The sequence below is a fragment of the Pipistrellus hanaki genome (assembly GCF_964339955.1).
Source record: "Pipistrellus hanaki genome assembly, chromosome: 10".
NCBI lineage: Eukaryota > Metazoa > Chordata > Mammalia > Chiroptera > Vespertilionidae > Pipistrellus > Pipistrellus hanaki.
In genome coordinates this window covers 44,675,202-44,682,284 of record NC_140512.1, presented here as the reverse complement: position 1 = coordinate 44,682,284, position 7,083 = coordinate 44,675,202, and the positions used below count along the sequence as shown (strand labels likewise).

Sequence of the window (7,083 nt, the reverse complement as noted above, 5' to 3'; positions counted from 1 at the left end):
GCGGCGCCGCGGGTTTAAGTAAGGGACGAGCGAGGAAGCCACGCCCCCTTCCGGGAGCCGCGGCGCCGGCGAGGCGCGCTCCCGGCCGGGGCCGCGCGTGCCTGGCGGTGCCTGCGCTCCGCTGCCCGCAGCCTGCTTTGGCCAGCGCGGTCCTCTGTCATCATAGTTTCCTTTGGAAGAAACTTCAAGCCACCCACTTGCAGCTCGTGAAGAGGCATTCTGTTGCCAAGCAGCTTTTTTTTTTTTTTTTACACGACGGAGCAAGCCTACCCACCAGAACCGTTCTTCTCTTTCTTTCTTTTTTTTTTAAAGTTATCTTTTTTTTTAATATATTTTTTATTAAATTATTATTTTTGTACAAATACCAATGCCCCCCCCCTCCCGTACATACCCTCCCTCCCCAGAGTTTTGTGTCCATTGGTTGTACTTATATGCATGTATAAAAGTCCTTTGGTTGATCTCTTATCTCCCCCAGATCTTCCCAACCTCCCTGCTGTAATTTGACAGTCTGCTTGCTGCTTTACTGTCTCTATATCTATCTTTTGGTTCTTCAGTTTATAATGTTCTTTATCATCCATAAATAAGTGCGTTCTTCTCTTTCTTACTTTGGGCCAAAATCCCCTCCTGCTGCCCCACCACTGCCCCCAGGCCCCTCACCTGTTGGAGCGATCCCTGGCCCTCAGAACCTTCTTAAGTGTATTTGAACAGTTATGCTTCTCCCTGGCTCTCTTTACCTTTTCTCAGCTAAATGCAATTTGCACAAGGTTCTGATTTATGACAGGTGTTCAGACTCGACCACCCTGGTTCCCATCCCCTGTATGTAACGTTGCTTACAAATTGTGGTCCCAAGAACTGGTGCGACCTGCACAAGCCGCAGCACCTCACAAGCGTGCAAATCTCTGCTCTAAGAGACCTGATGAGACCTGCATGTCTGCTATTAGCATTGAGTCTGTCCCGGGGATGACCGCAGACACACACAGAGCAACCCTTCCCCTCCCCCGCCACCTACCCCCACACACACCTATTAAAGTGCCTGAAAACCCTGGGATGCCAGGAGAAATTACTCCTTAGTCAACACCTGCGGGTAGGCTACTGACCTCCCAGATGGCTTACAATTGTGAATATGTATCTCTAACAACTCAGAAGCCTCGTGCCCTGAGTGCCATTCCTTCGAAAGGATAGGCCCTCTGTCTCCCAGTCTTGGGCAATAGAATCCTTATTTTCAAAGGTGCCAGCTGTCGAAGATCTGGCCTCATGGCATTCGCACTGACCAACTCTTTGTAATTTTTCACTTCTCTGACTCTACTGAGAGTCTTCCCCCATCTTCCTCTTCCTTATTCTCCCTGCCAAATCACTTCTGCACAAGTGAAATGGAGCTCAGCTTTCCCCTGCTGTCAGCAGTTACTAAACTCTGTTTTCACTGCTTGTTAAAGATAAACTTAGCTGTGTTTAACTTTACCTCTAGCCACAATGTCCCAAGAGAGATTAACCACAGGAGAGTACTCATTGCCAATGCTCATTACCATTTTTTTCTTAGTGGCCAGATCAAATAAAACTTGCAGGCATTTTTCACTATTTAAGTATATACCTATCTCATACTCAATTTTTGACCAAAATGCTAAGGACTTCAAGTTGATATTTGTAAAATGAAATATTATGAGCTTGCAATGACAGTTGCATCAGGCCATTGCAACCATGTCACCTACCACTTGCAGGACATTCCAGTTCTTCCTCCAATGTTGCCAGCTTTGGAAGGGTTCTGCAAGGAGCAAATGACTTGGTAATGACTTGGTTACAGGTAAACACCTCACCAGGTGCCTACCTGGTACACCTAGGTTTGTAACAAATGTCCCTCTCCAGCAATATGGTACCCACATATCCCTTGCTGCAGCACTGTTTATATTTGCAACACACATCCTTGCAATGTGTTTTATGTGTATGCATCTAGGTCAAGTTTTCCCCAAAGTCACTGAAAAGAAAAACACTGAAATCTTTTTTTTAAACTACTACAAATTTCAGAAGTCCACATGATTAGTTTAGAGATGCCAGTAGTGAAGTTAAACAGCAACAAACCAGAGGTGGGGGGAGAATGTTTGCACACGTACCAAACAAGGGTTTGCTAGCTTTATCATATGAAGAACTGCAAATCCATCAGTAAAAGGCAAGTTAAACAGTAAAATGATGACTGAGGATACACACAAGCAAATGACAGAATATATTCAAGTGGCAAATATGTGGGGGGAAAAAACACACCGTCAATAAGAAGCAGGTTTGAACAATGAGATAAATTTACTTGCCAGCTTGGGAACAATTTTTAAGTAATAACACATTGATTAAGCAATCATTACCTTTCAGTCATGATGTTAAGTAAGGTCTTTTATATTTTATTTTAATTACCCTAAAATTCAGGTTCTAGGAAAACAAAGACCAGATTTTAATTGTTTCCCTTTGAACCCTCACTCTCTAGCACAATTGCTGGCAAAGAGCAAACAACCAGTGAGTATATATTGAATATTCTTAATGAAATTGATTGCAAACTCCTTCTGCAGGTCTCCTCACAGCTGGCTCATCTATCAAGCCTCAGCACAAAACCGACTTCCTTCCCCCGGTTACTCTATCTCACCTAGGATTGTTTGTTTTCCTGCAAAGCAATACTCACAATCTATAGTTATTAACTTAGTCTGTTGCTTGCCTCTGGGTTGTGCCCCTCCATTGGAGTTCTGCTCCCTAAGAACGGGAACATAGTACTTTGTTTTGTTCATTGCTATTTCTCCAGCCAAACAGGATGCCTCCCTCACGGTAGGAGTTCAAGTAATATTTAAGTGGAATTAATAAATGATGGGGAAAATGGAAATAACAGGAGTTATTCTCTCAGCAGGAATTATTAAAAAGATTAAGCTAAGTCAATATGCCCTCATGTGAAAAAAGTGTCCATGATGAAGAAAATTTAATAAGTGCAAATGGTAAAACAGAATTGTTCAAAGTGATCTCTGTAGAAGGCAGTAGGCTGAAGGAAATATTACTTTTGATTTTACACACTTTTTATTTTGTCACCTTAATATTTTTGCAATAGGCATATTGAAGAAATGTGTGTAAAATGTATATTAAAATTATTGGCTCATTATTGTTAATATTTGACATATGGGGGGGGGGAGGGGCTTCCAGAGAAAGCATTGCACATGCACAGTATTCAGAGCAGAGATTCTACAATTTCAACCAAATTTCCAATGGATTCTATGACCCCCAAAAGTTGCACAGGATAGGAAGGAGCTGCTGCCAGTAGATTATATGGTGTGTTTTTTTGTGTGTGTTTTTTCCAGGATACAGGATAGGTATCCCTCCTTCACCAATTACCTTCCACTCTGCCCCCATCTTCCTGCACTGGGTGGATATCAGAATACAGAGTATATGGCTGCAAAAAGATTCTATGTTAAAATTGTTCTGCAGTGAAATCAGCTTGGAAAACTCTGCACTCTTTCACCCATCCAATTAGAGAATTATAACATGTGATCTATCTTTAAACATCTCGTGAAAACCAGAAGTTAGGAATCTGTTTATCTCCAAACCCAGACTTTCTCAAAGACATTGGAGCACACAAAACTATTTTGTTTTGTTTGGGGGTGGTAGTGGCACATCTTTTACAATTTTACAGTGCAGTGTTGCTCCAAACACCTGTTGGGAGGCTCTGACCCCAGCTGCCACCCCCTCTTCGCTGCTACTGCTGTTTTGCTTACTGCTGCCACTAAGCGTTCTTCAAGAGTTTCCAGTATTTGACCGTCAGCTCATGGATTTCTGCATTGTTTTCAGAAAATCAAATCATTCAACTTCAAATGCATTCTTATTATCATCACTCTACAGCACAAGCAGTAATTCTAGCCACAGTTAGAATTAAGTCTCACCACTACCTCTGATTCAAGTGGCTAAAACTGAAGTCACTGATTTATTTCTCTTCTTAGAAACTCCATTTCTCTCATTGGCATCATTATTCTTTTGCATTCCTTGATACATAACGTCAAGATGCCTTTTCTTTCATTTCATAAACTCAGCGAGTTGACTGTTGATCACTTATTCCAGCCTGCTGAGGTCAATTTGGATCAAAGTCCGATCATCCTTGCTGTTTCCTCTCAGCCATCAATCAAAATTCTCATTATTTTACCCTTTTCACTCCGCTGTCCCCTCTCAGGGGACATCGGAATTCTAGCATATCACTCGGATGTCCCCTCTCAGGGGGGACATTGCAGTTTATTAGTGATTACGGGGAATTGAGTTAATTCAACGCACGTTTCCGCCGCAAAGTAGCGTCGAGTAGCTGGTAGCCAATGTCCAGAATGGTTCGGAGTGCAAAGGGTTTTAAAGCCTATCTAAAGTATCATCTTCCTTGAAATTAATTTAAGCCCCTTATAATTAATCTCATTTTGCTCTGTGATCTCATTATATATATTTTAATAGCCCTTTCCACAGTTTGACATATAATAGTTCTGCCTTTTTCTCTGGGTACTTGTTCCAAGACCCCTAAGAAACCAAGGATAGTACCAAACTCTGTAGGTACATATCCTATAGATGCATACATATATACATACATACATACACGATGAAGTTTAATTTATAAATTAGGCACAGTAAGAGGTTAACAACTAATAATAAAATAGAACAGTTAGAACAATATACTGAATAAAAGTTATGTGACTATGGACCTGAAAATTAAGGAGACAATTTTATTCAGGCTATAGAATAAAGAGCATACCCTGGATCCTAAGATTTGGGATCTCCACAATGTGGTTTTGCTTTAGATGTTTATAGGGAAGCATAGAAGAGTCTCAGGTGGGGTGACTTATAGTTGTAATCAGGAACATCTTAACTAGATAAGAAATGTTTATCCCTGTGTTTAGCTATTTGAGGGTAAGTAAACATTTCTAATATTAGCTAATCATTCATGAGACAAAGAATGCGGAGGTGGATACAAATGAAGCAAATCTAATGTTGTCTGTCAATTATATCTCAGTAAAGAATGGGAAATTAGAGGGACTGTTTCTGAGCTCGGAGGTTCAGGGAAAAATAAGAGACACATGAGAGTCTTATGGGAGTCATGAGAACCAGTGGAAGGAATCTTATCTAAGACAAATGGGGAAGTGTAGTTCTTTGAAGCAATCTTTTTCCTGGAACACAAAAAGAGGGAAGAGGCTCCGAAAACAACAGGGTAGGGCATTTCCTGGCCATCATTTTTTTTCCTGGAGCACAGGCTCGGGAAGTTCAGAAATGTTAGTGCCTTCTTGAAAGTTTCACTCAATACTTTTGCTTAAACCTAACCATCCAGCGCTTGATCATATGGCCCCCTCAAGCTTTAATGGAGCTTGAAATTATAGACTTTAAAACAAAATTTACCTTTGTTGTTTGAAGTCTTACTAATGTCCCCTGTTTTTCCCCATTGAGCCTCTCTACCCCACATACACTGCCACCAGCCTCCATCACACTATTGTCTGTGTCCATGGCTATGCATGAAAGTTCTTTGGTCAATGTCTTTCTGGCCCCTGACTTACCTCTGAGATGTCTGTCTATTCCATGCTTCTATGTCTCTGGATCTATTTTGTTCATCAGTTTATTTTGTTCATGAGATTCCACGTATGAGTGAGATCATGTGATTATCTTTCTCTGATTGGCTTATTTCATTAGCATAATACTTGCCAGTGCCCGCCATGCTGCCTCAAAGGGTAAGCAATCCTTCTTTTCTACAGCTGCATGGCATTCCATGTGGAAAAAAGGGAATCCTAGTACACTGCTGGTGGGAATAAATTGCAGCCACTGTGGAAAACAATCTGGAGTTTCCTCAAAAAATTAAAAATTGAACTGCCATTTATCCCAGTGATCCCATTTCTAGGAATAGATCCTAAGAATCCTGAAACACCAATCAGAAAGAATATATGCACTCCTATGTTCACAGCCATGTTGTTTACAATAGCTAAGATCTGGAAATAGCCCAAGTGCCCATCAGTACATGAGTGGATAAAAAAACCTGTGGGCGCCGCCACTGCGCATGCCATGGGAGCCGTGACTGACAATGAAGTCATACAGAAGCGTCTCCTAATTGATGGCGCTGGAGATGATCGAGGAATTAATCTGCAAGTGAAAAGTTTCATTAAATGGTGCAACTCTGGATTCCAGGAAGAAGGTTACAGCTAGTACCAGCATATGCTGAGTACACTTGTCCCAGTGTGAATCTTCCATAGCCAAAACTTTGCTGATATATGATATGAATCTCAGAGAAATGGAAAGCTATGAAAAAATTTACAAAGGAATAGAATGTAGCATTGCTGGAGCACCTGAAAAAATTGCTGAGTGCAAAAAGCACATTCTTCAAGCCAAACGAATATGAAAAAAATCGCCAAGAATATGGTGCTTTGGCAAAAGCGATTCAACATCATCCAGACAGGCATGAGACATTGAAGGAACTACCCTGTTACACTGAAAATAAGACAGTGTCTTATATTAATTTTTTCTACCAAAGTTGCGCTAGGTCTTATTTTCAGTGGATGTCTTATTTTCGGGGAAACATGGTAGAAGCTCTGGGCAAAGAATTGGAGCATCTTTAACATATTAAAGAAAGTGTTGAAAACAAGCTGGAATTGAGGCAGAAAGTTTCACGTTCTCATTAGTACCATCCACGAACTTCAGCAAACACTGGAAAATGATGAGAAGCTCTCGGAGGTGGAGGCATCTCAGAAACAAGCATGGACTCAGATCCTAACAAGCATAGGCCAGCGCTCGCCACTCCCCAGCTATTGAAGTAGCAGCATGATCTTAGTGCGTTTAGCATTTGCTGTGCTCTTGAGACATTTAAAGTTTAGACAGTGAACTAATTTGCTTTTAAATGTTTATGTACAGTTCATTCATATTTCTTCACACAAAGGAAAATGATTCTGCTATATAGTTGTTTTGTTATTGAAATACCTTTTTTTTTTTTTTAATTCTTAAACCTAAAAGGTAGGAAGCAGCATCCAAAACTGTTCAATAAAACTTTTTCAAGCTCAAAAACAACAACAACAACAACAAAAACCTGTGGTACATTTCGAGGATGGAATACTATGC

At 40.9% G+C, this 7,083-nt stretch overlaps 1 pseudogene across 1 annotated transcript; it reads left to right on the top strand.

Annotated features, from left to right (window-relative positions):
- Positions 1-6,036: 6,036 nt before the first annotated feature.
- On the top strand, positions 6,037-6,785 carry LOC311629354 (THO complex subunit 7 homolog; annotated as a pseudogene). Its single transcript has 2 exons — positions 6,037-6,453; positions 6,559-6,785. The product of its transcript is annotated as a THO complex subunit 7 homolog (transcript).
- Positions 6,786-7,083: the final 298 nt, after the last annotated feature.